The 17,702-nt window shown below is 53.5% G+C and overlaps 1 protein-coding gene across 4 annotated transcripts in view; it reads left to right on the top strand.

Moving 5' to 3' along the window:
* The window catches only part of LOC149350234 (Krueppel-like factor 6), a 356,738-nt gene that overhangs the window by 118,124 nt on the left and 220,912 nt on the right, over positions 1-17,702 (top strand). The window contains exon 1 of one of the 4 annotated variants that reach the window (XM_089579219.1): positions 7,758-7,780. The exons of the other annotated variants lie outside the window; for them this stretch is intronic. The gene's annotated coding sequence lies outside the window, so the exon portion shown is untranslated. Of the gene's footprint in view, positions 1-7,757; positions 7,781-17,702 lie in introns of those variants that run through there. 4 annotated transcript variants of the gene reach the window in all.

Below are 17,702 nucleotides of genomic sequence, written 5' to 3'. Positions count from 1 at the left end.
CCATCACTTATTGAGAGGGGCTCGAGCCGGGGCTTCGGGCACAGGGGGGAAGGGTCGGGAGGCTCGTCGGCGCGTGCTGGGCGCCACCGCGGACATGGTGAGGCTGCCCGAGAACCTGGCAGATCCGAGGAGGGCTGCCCATAAGAGGAAGGAAACGCGCTTAGCCAGTCTGTGCCCGGCGCCGGATATCTCCAAGTGGCGGGGAATTACGGCGCTGGGGCTATCGAGAGGCTTTCGGGGATTCGGGCGTAATTATGCAGTTACGTTATAGCCGACGTCGAAGGGAAGGGAGGGAGGGGGGTGGGGGGGGAGTGCGCTCTTGAGTCGAGGCGCCAAGCCGGAAGCCCCCATCGAGTCCTCCGGTTGGAAGGGGGCTTATGGCTTCCCTGCGAATGGCCTCGCGCTCCCCTCCACCGCCGCTCGTGTTTGTGGTTGTGTGGGGGGTGCGCCGGACTGTCCGCCCAGAAGCGCCGTTACTTGTTTGCTAAGTCGCCCAGGCAGCTAACTCCGAGGCTTTCAGAGAGAGCTGAGGGCGGCCTCCCGAGCCGCGTGGTCTGTCCTTCCTCGTCGTTAACCCGTGCGCCTGCGGAGAGCACCCGCCCACTCTCATGGCGGTCGTAACGTTCGGAAAACGGGACATCGGGCACATTTTGCTATCGACGGCTATGCGCTTCACTTGGCCGCGTTCGTGCTGCACGTTTGGAGAGAGCCTCCACTTGTTCCGTCTTCACATGCGTGTCGCCGATATGCTAAGCGCGCTGTTATCGGTTGGCTTTTCAGATCGTCCGTCAAGGGCACCGTCAGAGCACCCGTCGCACCTGGGAATAACACGGCGACGTTGAAGTAGGCTGTAGCGTATCCGCATTCTGACCATTCTCTCTTTTTTCTTCAAACGCCTGTAGCGGCGTCAATGCAACAGCCACTCAGATACTCAACGCTGTTGGGCGAATATATTTTCGAGCCTTTTATTTCTCTTTCTCATGAAGTTATCTTTTTTTTTTTATCTTGACGAGTGTTAGACAATGGCTTATCCCGGCTCCCTCGTGGTCAATATTCATTTCGAGCCCCATTGCGTCATCGGTGGCAAGCGCGTCCCACAATCGCCGCCTCCGTAGCACCTCGGCGAAAAGAAAGGTCCGCAGAATGTCGGCGCAAAAAGTGGCGCCTCTTTCGCTTCCTCCTCCCTGCCGGTGCGGCGGCGAGCCTCCCTGGTGTACAATAGGGGTGACGGCCCCGTAAGCGTGATGGAACATCCCTTTGTCTTGCGTCGTCTATCCGGCGTTCTCTCGTTTCGGCCGTGATAGCGCGGGGGAACTCCTCGGGAAAAGCTAACGGCCTAAACAACAATGTTTTCTTTTTCTTCGCTCGTTAGGTCGGCTGACGCGACCGAGCGGGATTTCACACCGCCCGACAGAGGGTGCGACCAGAGGAGACAGCGCAGCCATTGTGTGTCGCGGCGACTTTGAACCCTGCCTCTGTGTTGTTGTTATTTTGCCCTCCCGGCTTCTTCATCGCGACAGTTGTTTACTTCATCTCCCCAGCTTTCGTTTGTCTCGGCGACGGCGCCTCGACTTCTGCGAATTTGAACCCCGCTCATCGCGCGGTCCTCATGAGTTCTCATAACCCGCAAGTGATGCCCGTTTTTCCGTCGGCTTAAAAAAAGAAAGGGAACGAAACGACGCGTGGGAGGATGCGGAAGAGAATGAAGCTGCCTTTGCTCTCTGCTTGCTTAGCTGCGCCGACGTATACAGAATTCGTTGTGGCTGTTGGCTTTTTGCGTCTTACTTTTTTTACCCTGGGGGGCGAAAATTTTTGTGCAATGCGAGGAAAAAAAAATTCTCCGCTTTCGCTTTTTTGCCCTCGCTGTAGCTATCCGTGACGTCGGGCAATAACAGAGACCGCGGGGTTATCCACCTCGTCGCTTAAATATATGTGTGTACGTGTTTTTTTTATCTTCATTATTGTTCTCCCTGGCATCTGCGGCTTCGGTAGCATTCCAAGGAGAGCTTGCATTGTGTCTGCCTGTGCTCGCCTCTTTCTTGTTGAGCCCCTCTTTTCCTGCTTTTCTCTTCCCGCGTATAAAACGCCACCAGCTGCAGTTGTTATAAAGGCGGCGTGATGCCGAGGGACGCTTGTTTCTCGAGGAACGGTCGTGAGAATAATAATAATAATGGTAATAAAAAAAAGGACAGGAATAAGAGAAAGCGCGCCAAAGAAACACGGAGGGGGCGTCTGGGGGGGGGGGGGGGGGGGGGGGGGGGGGGTTAGTGAAAGCGAAAAGAAGCGCGAGGTGAACTTTGCGCGCAGACAAGAAGAAGGCGCCGGGCACAATGGCCGCCCAGGCAGGAGCGAGATAGAAGAGTGCGCGGCAGAAAGGGAGCATTGATCACGGAGCTTTGCCCCCCCCCCCCCCCCCCCCCCACCTCTGCACCAAGATGTGCTCTCGGGAGGGCCATTGTTACGTGCGGCCGCCCCTCTCCAGTGCACCGCGGCATGCTTTATGCTGCGCGCTCCGAATCAGTCTTGCGCGACATGGCACGTGGAGGCGAGGGCTTCGAGGAAGGGGGGGGGGGGGGGGGGGTGCCCTGGCCGACTCCCACGAGGCGATGGGGGCGGAAGAACGCCCGGAGGTCAGTTGCTGCTGCGCTGCTCGGCCCGGGGACGCGACGCGTCGCGGTTGCGCTACAAGTGCGCCGCTTTCGCTGGACCACCTTTACTTGCCCTCCAGCGACGGTGCACAGAAATGTGTGCGAGGAAAGCGCACTTAACTACACACAGCAGCCGTTCGAATTGAGCACACTTGGCTGCCTTGCGAGGTTAGGGGAGATTTACTTTTTCTTGGCAGGGAAGTGTTAGAAAAAAAAAAGGAAAAATAATAATGCGCGCTTATAAGTGCCTGCCGATTGGAATAATGCCATTAGTGGTGAATGTGCGTGCCGTGTTCGGATCATTGCGTGGCGTCTCGGTATTTATGCCGCACGCAAACTGGCGATAACTGAAGGCAGCGACATGGACTCTAGGTCTCCTGTTTCTTTTTGTATGCACTGTCCACACACAGAGGGGAAGGAGGGCACTTCAGCAGCAAAGGAGCACGATGCAAGGACTTGCGAACCTGTGGTTATTGTCTCCTCGTCGCGTGTTTTTTCACGCAAGGCTTCTTTTCAAGCGAATCAGTGGCTACAGTTCCGGCTATTTGTACACAACACATTGCAGTCGCTTACGTAATCATGGCGCATGCTTTCGCGTCCGCAGTATGGGTAGGGTTAGCGTTTAACATTTCACGAGCGCGGAGCTTTCTGGGATTTGTGATGGTCGCTGTTCAGCGTATAAGTTACTGCTAACTGGTTTTTTTTTGCTTTTTTTGTTTGTTTTGTTTTACACGCAACGGTAGTTTTAATACTTGGGTTGTATGTGGCAGCGACATTTCCCAGCATAGGTTAGCGCATGGAAACGCTCTGCCAGGTAGCCGCAAAAGGCGGAGTCGCAACATCGTTCAACATGACTGCAGAGTACACGGCTCTGCGGGCCATATGCGTGCCGCTTCAGCTCCGTGTCCACCGCACGGACCTGAGGGGACAGTGCTCCTTTGTCACCGTACAGCTTGACTGTACGAATCTAGAGTCAACAGGCTTCCTCCATTTGGAGCTCGCTATTTTTGCTTTTCTGATTGACCAAAAATAACTTCTAGAACCATGACCCAAAAATCATTACTGGCGTCGACCGCAGTCACTCCGTATGTGTCTCAATCCCGTCTTGTGTTTTATTGTTTAGTTTTCTTTGCAGCGTTATTAATGGATGGAAAAGATGAACCGCTATGTAGAAAGAAAAAACAAAGAATAATCAGAGTCGGAAAACAAGGCATATGTCATTGCTGATGGCTTGACAGGCTCGCTCTTCAATTAACTCTCGGCGTGCTTCAACCAGTCGTTGCGTGATGCAAAAGGAAAAAAGAAAAAGAAAACAGAAAGGGCCGACGAACACGAGAGAAAGACCGAGCGCGTTTGCCGTTTTTTTTTTTTTTATCTATCTGGCTTTGTTCCTAGGGGAACCATTCGTGGAATGTGCGGCTTGCGGCGCTTGTGCGTGATTGAAACTGATACAAAACAAGCCGTAAATTTCATCGCGTTCCTCGCATTTCTTTTAATCTGTTCTTTGTTGTTGTTGTTTTTGTTTTTTTTTTTACCTAATGGTAGCCGCAAGGAAATTACTCGTGGAATTTATTCGGAAAGCGAGGGGGGAAACACGAAACCAAAGAAGATATGGCAGCAGCGCTTGTATTTGGGACGGCCGCCGCCTCCGCCTCGGAACACGCGGCGCCAGATTAGGAGGCGTGCGGAATTTGTTTTGACCGCGTCCGGTTAGTGTTTGCCCTGGTTATGCGCTTCACGTGAAGCATGCTTAAGCGGTCGGACGTAACGAGAAAAGCGGCCGCTTCCTCCGGGCCGCACTTCTGGCGACCGCAGCTTGCGTGAGATAAGCCCCGTGCTGGGCAATAGTGCTGCGAGCGCTCCTGCTTGTGCCTCGAGCCCCCACCGGCGATAAAACGGCCTTCGTCCGCGCCGGCTGAGATACGCGGTCAGGTGTTGGCCTTTCCTCTGACTGGGAAGAAAAGAAAGGGTGTATAAAGAGCGGGAACCTCCGTGCATCTGACAATGCGCGCTCTTGCGCTGCTGACTCAATCTCGTGCACGGGCTCCGTTATCCTCCCGTGTTCGTATACCGGACGATGGCGCCAGTCCTGAGCTCACGCATCGGCCAATCAAGAGCCCGAATCGACAAAGCTGTTTGTGCACAGCGCTGTCCGGTATATCGAGAGGCTTGGCTTCTTGCAGCACCGTTTGCTAGCGATTCTTGGGTCTCTAATTACGTGACGTCAGCCGTACAGTTTCCTTCATACGTTTTTTTTTTTTATATGTCTTATATACCGGTTGCAGAAGTGCCCACATAGGACACATGCGTAAAAATATGGCGCTCTGATCCTTCCAAAACTATAGGAGGCTTTGGTAGAGTCATTCGCATTCGGTCTGTCCAGATCTTTAGATCTGGAAGTATAACGCGAATGCAGCCGCCGAATAATGTTCCCAGTGCCGCTATTACACGCGACAGTTTTAGAGCCTGCGCATAGTTAAGATTTCGGGACGCATTGCTCATAAGGAAATGACACCAGTTTAAACAGCACCTAGTACGGTGCGAGATTATAGCCGGTCGACCGGCTATCATTCGCTGGGGCGTCACCCAGTAAACGACTGTTTTGACGTGCGAATAGTTCTGAGGATTCGATACCAGGTCAGCTGACGTCACTTGTAGACAGATAGGAAACACGGGCTTGTCAGTTGTTCGTAGTGGAGAAACAAAAGCAAACGTCGGCGAGGAGCACAGGAGAGAAACACTTTAGGAGAGCTACCTGTACCTTCTACAATGCCGCATAGAGGGAAACAGTCTATATTGGTAGGCGCAACTTCGGTTGAAAATCCCGTCAGGAAATGAGCCGAGAATGCAATACCACCTGAGCACCATACAGCTCCGAAGCTTGATTTGTATTTTCGCGCGTGAGGTCGATTAGCGATCAGTCTCGCACCCTCGTGTTTTTGTGGGACATAAACCGTATCTGTATCGCTGCTTTCGTCGGTTGTCGTCCCGCTGACCGCCGTGGTGGGCCAGGGCAGGAACGCGATCAAACGGCAGCGTTCTCGGTGCTGTTGACGTCGCTCCTGAATCGTGCCAGAGCGAAGCGGCTGGGTTGTAGCAGAGCGCCGAAAGAGAGGTTCGCCCATGCAGGAATCGATCGCTTTGGTTCTCGCAAAACTTCGTGGCACTATACCGCTTACTACAGGCTGTGTGAGAATCGGATCTCATCGCTTTTTTACTTCTCCCTTTAAGTCTGTCCTTTCAGAGTGGTAGCTCCGGAGAGAGCGACCAAGAGGCGCGGCATTGTTGGGTAATGACTCGGTCCCCGGCGTCAAAGCATTTCGCATACGGAACGAAGCTGTCTAATGAATGCAGGACCGGAGGCAGTTTCAGTGGCCCGAAACCGAACGCCTCGTGCTTGCACAGCTGCGGGCGAGAGAGGCGTTCCTTCCTGTACGGGGCTCGCGAAAGAGAACTTGGGAGCGAAGGAGCGTAGTTGCGCCCCTGCTGGCGGAGCCGCCGTTGCTTAAGGGCCGCGTCCGGCGCATACGTTTTAGCCGGCGGCGAGTCTCTGCAGGAAGAGATGGCGCAGCGGCGGCCTAACCTCGCATTAGAATTAGGCTCCGGAGGTGGGAGGAAAAAAGAATAAATTGTGCTCAACGCACACTGTATGCAAAGCGCGGCCGAGAGGAGCGCTCGAGAGCGATCGGTGTCGGGCTCCGGGGCCAGCCTCGGGGTCCCTCATTAGCCGCAGGTGGCTCGCGAGCGTGCGCCCGTGGCGCGCTGCGGGCCCACCGGTGGCCGGGGCGCGGCCCCGCTGCTGCTTCTGCTGCTCGCCTAAAGCGCCGGCATGCTTAATTGAGCCGGCGGATATTCTCGCGAGGCGTGGGATCACTCGGAGGTAGCGCGCCGAAAGAAGTGCCTTCCGAGTCTTCTCGGGTCGGGAGTCGCGTAAGCGGATTTTGAAGCGCCCTGCTTCTTAGGCAAAAGGAAGCGGCTAAAGAGAGACACGTGGCGCGGAACGACTGCCAAGTAAACTGATGCGAGCGGCGAAAGCGGAACGATAGCCGCCTCATATGAGGATGTTCGAAACATCCGTACTTCTCTGATTTGTTTATTCGCTTCGCTGTATCGTTGTCGCACGCCTGCGGTGCTCTCTTGGGACCGCAGCCAGCCGAACCCGAGGGACTCGATGCGGAAGGTGCGTGGCGCGATGCTTTTCGAACATTTAATTAGGGGTTTTTGAACTGTCTGCACTTCTCTCGTGTCGCAGTGGCGTAAAAACGCAAAAAACAGGTTCACGTGTGAGCCGTGTCTCGGGCGCATCCGGCCGTTCTCGCTTCGCCGTGAGCCGTTTGATGCGCGCGATCCGCGAAGGTGAGAGCGCACGCACACTGCACGGTGTGCAGGGAGTGGAAAAAGTTGCCGGAGAGTCTTCGTAGCCAAAACGGCTTTGCTTCGTTCGCCCACGCCTCTACGAGCTCTGCGTGTGATCTGCGCAAAACCTGTTCGCGTTTTTAGCAGCACGACACAATAGCAGTAGACAGGGAGACGAGGGTGGGATGTCATAACTCATTCGTTGTTACTTTCATGACTCTCGTGAGACCCAAATCGCGGTTTACTGCACGTGTCAAGTGATCAGATTTCGTACAAACTCGCTGGTAAAGGTTTAGAGCACTAGGTCGATGGAGCTTCGGGTTCCCTGGGAACGAACTCTGCGCCGTGCTTTGGTGACGCTGCCTGCGCACACCGAGCGGCCATTGCGCACCTCGCGGACACACCTTACGCAGCCGGCGTCACATGACAGCAAACGGCTGAGGCCTGCCACTCGAGCTGTTTTCGTCTAGCAAGCCGCGGCGCCACAGGCGGCAGCGTCCGCTTTGCCCGTTGACTCACCCGCCGTCGCCCGATGCCAGACTGCATGAGTCTCGAGTTGCCCACCAGACGCGGCCGAGCGCGCTACTAAACGTCCTGGTCACGCGATGCTTCGCTGTTGAACGTACACCGACGCCGCACGTCCCGCGACTACTCGGCGCGCGTGACGCCTGGGCTTTTGTGGTGCACCCGATCGAACGCAGACTGAGGCGCAGACATGTCGTAAACACCGCTGTCTGGAGGGGGCCTAGCTATAAGTCTGAACCTGACCCATCAAGGTTAGTCATGTGGCTAAGGCTCTTGTCGCGTGGCGAGATGAGAGGTTTTTCTTGGACCTCGTCACCGATGGGAAGCGCGGAGTTTGGCTGGGGTCTTTGCGCCTATATGACTGCCAAATTCCTGAAACAGCTCTTTACAAAAAGTGCGCAGTTTTCCCTTCGTTCGCTGTTCCCATCTTTCCGAAGTATGCGCTACAGTGCTGAAGGGTACATGCGCTACTTTGAATGAAACTCGCGGTGGTGTGTTTATGCTCCATTTATAATGCTGTAATGCACTGCGTCGTAAACAGGTGGTATGGACAAGCACGAAACGTACAGTCGGGGACAAAAGTATCTGGACTAAGGCCACACTAGTGGAGGTGAAAGTCAAAATTGTGTTTCTTCAACTCCACACTGAGTGTAGGCTCCAGCAGCCGTCTAATTGCAGAACTATCGGCTTCGTTTGAGGAGCGCGTGGTCCAGAGACTTTTGTCCCCGGCTGTATGTCATCGCGAAAAGGGTTTCAGTGAAGTTGTCTTGCTCTGAGAACCAGCAGCGATGCCACTGAACTTTTTACAAAGCTGTCGGTGAACCTTGTGTCAAATGCATCATTCGATGTTTTGACTAGGGCGACGCCAGTCTGCAAGCCATGCTTGCGCCAGAAAGCTAATTTGCGCTACGATAGTTTCTTTGTAAAGTTTTCGGGGCCTAATGAGCGTTGATGTATTCTGGACCGGTAGTAAAGGAAAAGGAAAAAAAAAAAAGCGTTATAACTTCTACAAAGCAAGTACCTTCGAACGGAGGACAAAAAAAAAAGAAATACAGAACTGAGAGATTGTGCTTCTCCCTCTTTTCGGTTGCTGCCGCGGAGGAAAGATGAAAAGAAAATGACCTGGCGCCCATGAAAGCGGACTCGTGTGGAAGATCAAGGCTTATAGACGCCGACGACTCTCGGGGAGAGCTAATTAACTCGTTCACTGTCGTCGCGTGCGCGCCGCCATACAGCGGGGCTCGATGCAGCGCATAAACCGCGCTGCTAAAGTCCGCCCACGGTTCTTCAGAACTTGAGCCGTTTAAACGCATAATTGCGCTTTTGGCGTGTTGCGGGCATTAGAGAGAAATCAGTCTGCAGCGCTGGTGTGTCGGGAGGGGCTTAGTGCTGGACCGCTTTTTAGTCGGCTGCTCTTTCTTTTTCTTTGCCGCTGTCGGAGTCAAAGCCACTTCGCGGAATGGCTATTGCCTCACGCGGGCGCTTTATTCCGCAGACGATGGCAGCAGCAGGGTGGGACAAGCAAGAGCGATGTTTTGTTGGGAGGGACAAGTAAGAGCGATGTTTTTCGCCGGGCGGGGCTGCCACGAGCAACTCAGTCATGCGAGCTCGCCATCCCGGCTGGGCGTAGGCGACGCGGGGCAACAGCGGCGTCGGCGGAGGGGGGGGGGGGGGGGGGGCATTCTCTCGGGCTTCATTTCGGCCGATTCGCGCGGATGCGCCGGGCGCCGCCGTTCCTGGCCGCGAGGAAAGAATCGCGCCCGTGCCCGCGCCAGCACCCCGCCAGGTCCTGCTCTGGAAACCCGAGAGCCGGCTAATGCAATCTGCCCGCGCACCGGGGGAACGAGGCGCCTCGCCGCCGCCCCCGCGCCGCTGGCCAGTCTGGCCCCGCATCGTGCGTGGTCGCCTGGCCTCGCTCGCCACCGCCGTGTCACGGAGTCGCCCGCAGATTTGTCGGAATAACTTTGCGGGCAACTCAGTCACTGCAAAGCGACACCGGAGGTTATTAGAGCATGGCTTATGTGCGTCCACTGACGAATGCGAGGGGTATAGGCGTGGGGTGGCGCAACAGGCGGCTTATTCCGCTGCTGTCCTCGCCGCCAGTCAGGCCCAAGTTGTGTTCGCGATGGTAGTGCTTATTTAGGATAAAAATTGAAGTTGATAGGGGTACTTCCTCAGGGCTGGAACATGAACAGCGGTTGGCGGGAAGGAGCGCGAAAGGTTAGTAAGCAGATAAATGAGTGAGGGCAGAGAGCAAGACGAAGTAAGCTGACGTGCAAAAGCCAAGTCCGCCACTACGTCGAGCGATCGGTGGGGCCCAGGTCCGCGTTACTAGTTTCTGGGCTTTCTTCGCATGTGTGGCCTCGCATGCATGCAAAGCAGGCATATAAGCGCGCATTTTGTGGTGCTCTGCAGGTCTTGTGTGCGACAGGAAAAGTAACCTCTGTGGAATTTGAATAAATGCGTCGCTCCCCGGGCTTTGTTAGCGGTGACAGTTACGAAAGCGCTGCACTCACTTTCCTACTCGCAGCACAGCGTGTACGCATGCATGCGTATAGGGGCCATCGCACTCTGCATGCTTCTCGAAGCGACAATCCTTGAGCACGTATAGAGTGCCAATGGATGGCTCTTTTTTTTCTCGGCTGAAAACTCCAGATGGTTGTTCATATTGTAATTAGCTGCGCATATATTTTCCTCTATGAATAGCTTGAAACGTCAAAGATCAGCTGAAAGTGTCAAATGGAAATATTCCGGGACTTCGAAATAAACACCTGTAGCGCCCACAGGGAACAAGCGCCTTTGTCTTTTTGCTCTTTGCATGCCACGTGGGTCCCTGCCCCGCTATAATCTTTCGATGCACATGAAGCGGCGAATTATCGCGCCTTCCTGCGTATTCAGCCTCTCGTATCGGGAATTGAATGCAAAAAGAAAAGATCGAATGGCCTCCTTTATGTAAGGCTCCCGTCATCCCGATAATTATCCGCGCTCTGTTGAAACCGATAAAAAGCACAAAGAATTTTTGGTGTCATGGTCAGCAGGTGCGCTGCACAAGCGCGCTCGGCGCATTGATGAGTGTGCGCTACCTCCCAACGCCGCTGTTGGATCACCGGAAGATCTATTGCGAGTGCCGCATTCGTAGCGTTCATTGCGCATTAATGCGTTCTTCGTGTTTCCATTTCACGGCCAGCGAAGTTTCGCGACATCAGCGGCATGAATGACTTCAGAACTGTGCGTGAACTCGCATCAGAAGGCTTCTAGTTGCCTACGCTTGTTGGCAGTTGCTTTCAGCGTTGGTCCGTGAAGGAGAAAATGGAGCGTGGCCTACAGTATACAGTATTTTAATGACTGCTAAAACTTGCAGTTTTCGCTGTTGGAATTGCAGTTTTAATTTCTTGGCAGCTGATTGGTCAATATCAGATAAAGTCACCAGAAATTGGAAAGCATAACAGGATTTAATTCACGACGTTTTGGCTGGAGGGCCAGCCTTTTTCGAGGCAAGCTGGGTACTGCTACTGCAGAAATGCATTCCTATAATCTGCCCATAGAACATCATGTATTCTATCAAGGCACCCATATTGAAGCTATAGATTTTCTTTTTCGTCTACTGTAGCGCTGTCTGGTCTTCCATGTTCACCCGGATAACGTGGATAGCACGCCGCCATGTACGCAGTGTAGGCTGTATGTGGACATATATAGCCTGTATAGACGTTTGCATCGGGCGAGGGAGTGCTCGAAACGCCTCCCCTCTGTTGCGTTGCCGCTTCCACCGTGCTAGCGCGAGGTGCACACGACAGTGCAGCGAACAGTATGGCAGCGCCTAAGGAGCCCTTGGACCTGGATCGTTACCGCGGCAAGCTCTGTAGCGCGGACACAAACGTGCTGCCATGAAAAGCGGACGCAAAAGTAGGTGGAAATCTGGCGTGTAAGAATGCATGTCTCGCACGCTGGCATGCCAGAACGCTTTTCTGCATTGAAAACCTGAAAGCGCGATTACCCCCGTATTTCCAAATGTCGAGAAAACGCGTAAAGCGTCAGAAGTTTCACTGCGTGCGGCGAAGCTTTCTGTACTTCTACGAGTTGGATCCCCGCTGACGTGCTACGCTCCTGGAATTCGCGTAGCCGTCATCGCGGCGTGATCAGCGCGGCCGGAGCTGCTGCGGTGCCTCATGCATGCAGATTCAGGACGGAAGCGGAAGCCTGCCCCGCAAGACAAATCTGGGCCCGCGGAGTTTTTGGACGTCACGCCATGCCCCCTCCCCTGTCTCTGGCCGGATACGTCGAGTTCGTCACTGCACGTCACACCTGCGTGACTCAGCGCAGCACCGCGTGAGCGCATGACGTTGGCCCAGTTCCGTCTCGGCGATAAGGAAGCGGCACAGTTTGCCCTCTGCGGGGCAAAGAAGGCGCGGCTCCATGTCGGCGGGGGGGGGGGGGGGGGGGGGGCCCTCCTATCCGTCTCGGACGAAAGGAGGAGGTCAGTGAATCTCGTCGATCGTCTGGCGCGGACCCGGTCGCAGGGCGGACCTTTATCGCCTCAGTATAGCGGGGCCTTTTTTTCTTTTTTCTCTTCGGCGACGCACTTTGTTTCCCCTGATATACGTGTGTCGGCCCAGATGCATGCGTCGAGGGCGTTTATTTTTTCTTCTCTTTCGGGCTGCCTTTAGCGCGTAGGAGGAGGATATATGGCTATGACCGATAAGCACTGCACAGCTGTGTTTGCCCGAGTGCGTGGGCAACAGGCGTCTAATGGCAGCTGCGTTGCTCATCGAGTGCTTTCGATAGCTACACCGTGAAGAGGGCGACAAGGAATGGGGCTAATAAGTGTTGCCGAAGACTACGGCGCGAAAAGCGCTTTCGCAGATATTGAAAAGACTAATAAAAAATTAAGAAGTGGTGATCTGGCGTAAACACCACTTTCGAGGGATGGACTTCACGTATCGCTCGGGGTTGGGCTTTTCGGTTGAAACCGAAAAAAGGTGAAAATAGTACGCCGAATTCAGTTCTCGAAACCGAAAAATGTCTGTATTAGTGGCATGGAAGACATAGCTACCCTGCTGCTGAGTACGAGTTGCACATAGAGTTGAAATTAATGACGATAGCAATTTATTCTGCAAGAATACCTCCACGTACTATCATTTGCACGTTAATCACAGAAAAAAGTCACTTATTGATTTCTTCGCCAAAATATTCGCAAAAAAAAAAAAACCCCGAAACTTGCGTTCTGAAATAAAAACCAAAAAAAAGGTCTCCGAATTTAAAAAAAATAAAAGCCTAAAAGTCCAACCCGTAGGTATAACGTTAATCTAGGCTGGTTGAAACTGCATCGATGTGTATGCTGTTCATCTGTGGTGCTTTTTCGCCTCACTACCGCATTTTTTTTTAAATGTCCCGTACAAGTTGACTGATAGAAGATAACAACAGCATAAGAACACTGGGCAGGACGGCTGAGCGCACCTTGGCATTTCAGACAATCTCAGATAATCTTTATGCGGTAATGCGTTAGTGCTGTGCCACTGTTCTCAGGAGCGCTGGCTCCGAACCCGTGTGGAGAAATTATCCTGGAATGTTTTATGGGCTGGTCTGTAGTATGCGCGAAATGTATATTTGTCAATAAAGAGTGCTTTGACGAAAAACGCGTCTATGAGTCTTGCTAACGGGAACTATTAAAAAAAACTGGGCAATAATTACAATATTCGAGTAGTTTATGAAGCACTCCGGTGCCTTATAGCTCCTAACATTCAGCACTAAAATCTAGAGACGGAAATAAATGGCGGAAACCAGCAGTTAACGAGTAACCTCTCATTAGGCCTCCACATACGAACTTTCGGACGGCTTACTGGCTGACACTTATATACATTCCTGTTTTCTCTTCTCCGATTGCCTAACCAGTTTGGTATCCACTACGTTACAAACCAAACTGACCATCGAACCAGTGCAAGTGCAAAAAGGAAATTTCTTCATCTTTGTCTAGAGAAGCAAGTGGCACATGGTGTAGAGCAGCGTCGATTTTGGCAAAAAGCCACCAGCTTCGAAATATGTCTCGCGTATACGGACCTATATTTTGGAACGAACTTGCGCTGTCACGACAAACGTAAATAGCCGTATCCAACCGTCAGCGGACTTTGAGGTATATGGCCTGAATTGACTCGTAAGATCAGATCCCAGAGCCTTGGCCAAGAGAATAATGGAGCCTTCTGGGCTTTCCGGCCACTACATCAATCGTCAATATGTCATCCATCAGGGCGAACGGTCGGTGCTATCAGGTTTACTGCCTCGCTTTTTATTTCATTTTCCTTTTGTGCGTGTGTGCACGGGTATGACAGGGATTACGCATGCAGTCTAAACGGCCAGTCGCCCTGTGTATGTGCGACTTCGTGCGCTTTTTTTTCCTTTGTTCCATCCTGCTTCGTTTCGCACTTAGTTAATCCGCCAGAAAATGCCCCCCCCCCCCCCCCCCCCCGCCCTCCACACACACACACACACACCTTTAATTTGGTTTTATTTACTGTTGTCGAGCTCGTTTTGTTAAAGGAAATCTCGTTGCGCCTTCCTATCGCGTTACTAATCCCGTAAGGTGAGCGCGCGCCCGTAAAATGGTCCCGTCGTTGCTCTCTTTACTTCGCTCTTCGTTAATTTTTCTCGTTCATTTCGTGCGTGGAAGATTTTACTGCTTCGCGCGGCAGGCGCTGAGTGAAGATTGCAAACGTTGCCCCCCCCCCCCCCCCCCCATCCACTGCTGCTCCCTCAGGCGAATGCCTTTTTTTTTTTTTCGCTCCTCTCCCGTTTTGTCCCTCTCTCGTTCCTTCGTTTCATTGCAGCGTGCGAGCCGGCCAGGGCGATTCCTCTTAATTGCGCGAGAGCTGCTGATTTATCGGCTGATTAGAGAGGCCGTTTGACCGCCGCAATTACGATGACACGTCTCCAGGTTGAGCCAGGCGGGCGCGGCCAAACATCTCCAAGCGGCTGTGCCGGAGCTGCGAAGGCCTCGGCGAGTGGCGGAGGGGAGCGACCGAAACGCAAAGCGGTCGGCGACGGAGACGACGGTAAAAATGCCGGCGTCATAGTCACGGGGAGCGAGAAGGGGACGTCCAAGAACAAAGGGAATGGAACTCGTCTCGTGTCGTTGGCCTGCGCGCTGTTTGCGCGCTCGGCGTCTGAGTGATCAACTTTCGGAACGCTTGCTCCGCTTCACTTGGGTCTACTTTATCGTTTCTGTCTCGTTTATTTTTTTTTTTAATTCCTTCTCCTTGACGCGAACGCAGGTCTGGCTATCTTGGCGCTCAGAAGAGCAAGATAACGTGTGTCTCGGGGTCTCCATTCCGAAACTTTATGAGCCAACGAGCGTTTCAGACAAGAGCGAGGTCAGTTGTTCAAGATTGGACTGACTCAGAGTACTCACGCGTGCACTGGGAAGTAGTACAGTGAGATGATACCTTGGGTCCCTGCGTTGGTTACTTCGGCGCACGGCTGGGGCTTGGTGATCGACTTATCGCTCGTCGCGATGCAGCAGCTGGTTAATTGTCGACGGTCCACTGTGCTTCTTGAATGACACTCGCTGAGAAGCAGCGCGCTTTTGTTTTTATGCTTCTTCGAGTTTCATGCTAGCCATGTGCCATGCTCCAAGGACGACGTTCTCATAGTATTTCCGACCTAGCTGTCTTGTGACGTGGAGCTGTGCGATGTCAGTGGGCATTCATAGAAACCCGAACTTTAATTAGGGTCATCCGCTACGCTGCGTCGCCTCGTGTAGCCCATGTGCAGTTTCGGGACGTAACGTGACACAAAGGCGAAGCGGCGGCTCCAAACGCGTAAAACGCGGAGGAACCTTTTTCGCAATATGGAGCAGTGAAGGCCAGTAAACGGGAGCTTGAACTCGGTAAGGGCATGTGTGGTTGCGCCGTGCGCGCTGGTTGTGTTGTTTTTTGTTAATTATCTGGTGCAACCTTCTGGATGGTTGTGATGTTTTTATTTTGCAATCTATGGCTTCTACAGAATGGTATGGTATGACGTTTTCTGTGGGACTGCTTAATTCTATGTGTAGCGTCCAGATACGCGAAGGTGCCATTTGCGATGCATTTTATGCTGAAAGATATTGGCTGGGAAACAATGAAGACTGGTACGTGTATTTCCTTTTTTGTTTCCGTTAACTGAAGTTCGGCGCGTAGACGGGGGAACTTGTAAAAGATGAATGCAGCGCGACCTGCACGGTGCACACTTGTTGTGACGCGATAGAAATTGTTAACGCTAATTTAAATACACGTCGGCCGTGCAAGCTTATCTGAAGGTGAGATCTTCGCATTTGAGGCGTTGGCACCCTGAGCAACAAGTTGGCGTCGGTAAAACAGAAGTTCACCATGCTGACACGGTGCTACCGCACATACCGCAGTTGCGTTTACTGTTGGTCGCGTTTCCTAGGGCCCGTGGCGCTGATTATGGAACGTGCTGCGTGGTGCGGTCTCCCTTTACCCACTCATCAAGCCTCTTTCGTTCACTGTCCCTCATGCTTTGCGTCTAGTCTGCTGCCTAGTGTTTCCTTGAATAGTCATGTTAAAGCACCGGGAGCAAGAGGCGTCGTGTATAGGAAGCGGTCGTATTTTTTAGTTTTATCGTTCGATGCGATATAAAAGATAAAAAAGAGGGAAAAGCAACGAAAGGAAGAGCGCAGGCGCGGTATTTAAATATGAGGCTCGCAGGACCTTTCATACGCCGGGAGAGGCGCGCTAAAATTTGCATCCTATTGGAATTCAGCGCGTCGTTGACGTCGAGTGAAGTGCGAGAGTGGTATTACTCGGTCAGGAAGAGGGTGCCCGATGAAGTGTCATTAATACATCGCCCGATCATCCGGTCGATTAAACGGCTTTCGCCGTTCTGATTTATTTCTCGGCGTCCCACAGGTGATGCACACTTCCGCTCTTCCTCCGACGCCACGCCGTCTCCACGCCGCGCCGCCGCCGGTGGGCGGGCGGCGCCTATGCAAAAACCGCTCATTGATTTCGAGCGAGCCGGCCAGGGTGCGGAGTGAGCGATATTGCCAGCCCCCCCCCCCGGCCGCGTTTATATACTTTACTCTCCCTCTCTCACGCGCGCGCCTTCTATTCCGCTTACAAATCATTAAGCGAGGACGGCGAACTGATGGATTATTCGTGCTTTGGCTAATATAGAAACGCGCCTGCGCTGTGAATCCGTCCGGCTTTGATGGGCGAGCGAGGCGGCGCGAAAAAAAAAGTGTGCCCCTCCCGACGTGTGCTCTACGCTGGGCAGCGCGCGGGCAGAGGAGAGCGAGGATCGCATGCACACCGGTGTCGAGGAGGTGGGCGGGGGGTGATGTGCTCTCGCTGAGCGCTCGCAGGCGCGGGCTACGCCCTGACCGAGCCGCCGTCGCTGTCGACGCGTCTGCTGCTTGCCTGCGCTGCCCAAACCGCGGAACTGGCGCGCTAGTTCTTGCTTCGCGGTTGTTGGCTGTCAAGCTGTTATTCTTTTTTGTCTCCCTTCAGTTTGGTCGTCCTCAGCCGAGCTGCGGCAGGAAGGACGATGTGGAGGGGACGTTCGTTTCCTGTAGTGCTTTTCTGTGTGTCTAGTTGCAGCCGCGTTCTTCTACTCGGCGCCTTCTCGGTGCGGCCGCTGAGGGACTGGACCGGAGAGGCGCGAAAGAGGAAGGAAGCAGAAAAAAAGCGAAATCCGGAATGGTCGCGGAGCCGCTGACCTAGGTAGCCGCAGCTATGAGAGAGTGAGGGAGAGTTCGGGAAGGAGGGCTCTTCGTGTGTGGCTGCCTTTCCGCCTTTTGTTTTATACCTCCGCCATCGCCTGTTATCTTTCTGCCTCGGCTGGAGAGAACGCGTCAAGGTGACGCTACTTTCGTTCGTCTTTGGCGAGTGTAATCTCTTCGCGAAGATGTCGGAGCCAATTTTCGGCCGCTTCTTGCTGTTCGGATTGAGCGGTGCGCGTCAGCGAAACGGTAGTCGAGCGGCGTTGGGCGCGCCTTTAGGCTCATCCCGTCCTGTGTCGAACGCTTTCGCGCGACGGCATCGGTTTGAGCCTGCGAAAAAAAAAAAAAAAACGATTCTTACGTCGCTCCATTAAGCATGGCAGTCCTTTCTATTACGCAGCCTCGAGTTCGAGCAGCCGCAGAGTTCGGAGCGCTCGGGGGCGACGCCCTGGAGCTTTAACAAACAG

Source organism: Amblyomma mixtum, chromosome 3 (genome assembly GCF_055824585.1).
Source record: "Amblyomma mixtum isolate Tamu chromosome 3, ASM5582458v1, whole genome shotgun sequence".
NCBI lineage: Eukaryota > Metazoa > Arthropoda > Arachnida > Ixodida > Ixodidae > Amblyomma > Amblyomma mixtum.
The sequence above is the reverse complement of the archived record's forward strand: the minus strand, read 5'-3'. Positions and strand labels throughout refer to the sequence as shown.